This window comes from Vombatus ursinus, unplaced genomic scaffold (assembly GCF_900497805.2).
Source record: "Vombatus ursinus unplaced genomic scaffold, bare-nosed wombat genome assembly UNPS02003292.1, whole genome shotgun sequence".
Classification (NCBI taxonomy): Eukaryota; Metazoa; Chordata; class Mammalia; order Diprotodontia; family Vombatidae; genus Vombatus; species Vombatus ursinus.
In genome coordinates this window covers 8966610-8968058 of record NW_020943070.1, presented here as the reverse complement: position 1 = coordinate 8968058, position 1449 = coordinate 8966610, and positions in this window count along the sequence as shown.

Below are 1449 nucleotides of genomic sequence, written 5' to 3'. Positions count from 1 at the left end.
AGGGCTGGGAGGGGCCTTAGAACAGGGAATGTCAGGTCTGGGAGGGAGCTTAGAACAGAGAATGTCAGGGTTGGGAGGGAGCTTAGAACAGGGATGTCAGGGCTGGGAGGGAACTTAGAACAGGGAATGTCAGGGCTGGGAGGGAACTTAGACCAGAGGATATCAGGGTTGGGAGAGGCCTTAGAACAGGGATGTCAGGGCTGGGAGGGGCCTTAGAACAGGGAATGTCAGGGCTGGGAGGGGCCTTAGAACAGGGATGTCAGGGTTGGGAGGGGCCTGAGGACAAGGGATGTCAGGGCTGGGAGGGCCCTGAGGATAGGGAATGTCAGGGTTGGGAGGGAACTTAGAACAGGGAATATCAGGGCTGGGAGGGGCCTTAGAATAGGGAATGTCAGGGCTGGGAGGGGACTTAGAACAGGGAATGTCAGGGCTGGGAGGGAACTTAGAACAGGGAATGTCAGGGCTGGGAGGGAACTTAGAACAGAGAATGTCAGGGCTGGGTGGGGCCTTAGAACAGGGAGTGTCAGCACATGGGATGGTACCTTTCTCTAAGTAGAGAACCTGGATTAGAATCCCCGCTCATCTCTTTTACCTATTACCTGTGTGACCTTGTAGAAGTCCCTTCAGCTCTGTGGGCCTCAGTAGCTAATGGGCTGGGAGACTAGATGTGGCCAAAGATGGTACTTTTCCAATAATATGGGGTAGTATAATCATCATTATTTCATGTCTTATTAAACTGTAAGTTGGGAGTATGGTTTGGTAGATAGAGTGGGAGCTGTTGAGGCAGGGGGTCAGATCTGGCCTCTGACAAGTATTTTCTCTCTGTGTGACCGTGGGCTCACCCCTCGAGGAGCCTTAGTTTACACGGGTATCTGTACAATGGGTTGTAGAGTTCCTACCCCACAGTGGTGGTGTATTACTGTAACAATGAACCAGCCCCAGCTGTCAGGCAGCTGACATTCTGCAGGGTGGGGGCAGGGTTACCACCTGTACACAGACTGGCATGCAGAAGATAATTGAAAGAGAGAGAGACCGCTAACCAGGAGGGGCATCCTGGGATTTTAAAAGAGGAAACTGATGTCCAGAATGCCCAAGTTAACTCGGCGTAGTGGCTGGTAGGGCTAACCAGGATTCAAACCTAGATCCAGAAAGGTTTTCCATGAAGAGAGGGTACGCTGGGGCTGAATCTTGAAGGAAAGTCAGAATCCCAGGTGCAGGGTTGAGCAGGGCATGCCCTCCAGGCATGGGGGGGCCTCAGAATGGCTGGGGAGGGGTCCCGGTGCCCGGCCACAGAGGCTGTGTTTTACTTAGGGCCAACTCAGGGCCACTGAGGTCAGGGGGCAGGGGCAGAGTCTTGGCCACAGGGAGAGGACTGTGGAACTCTGATGGATTGGGAAGAGGAGGGAAGGGAAACAAGGGGGAATGATGGTCCTGACTCGTGTGGAACAG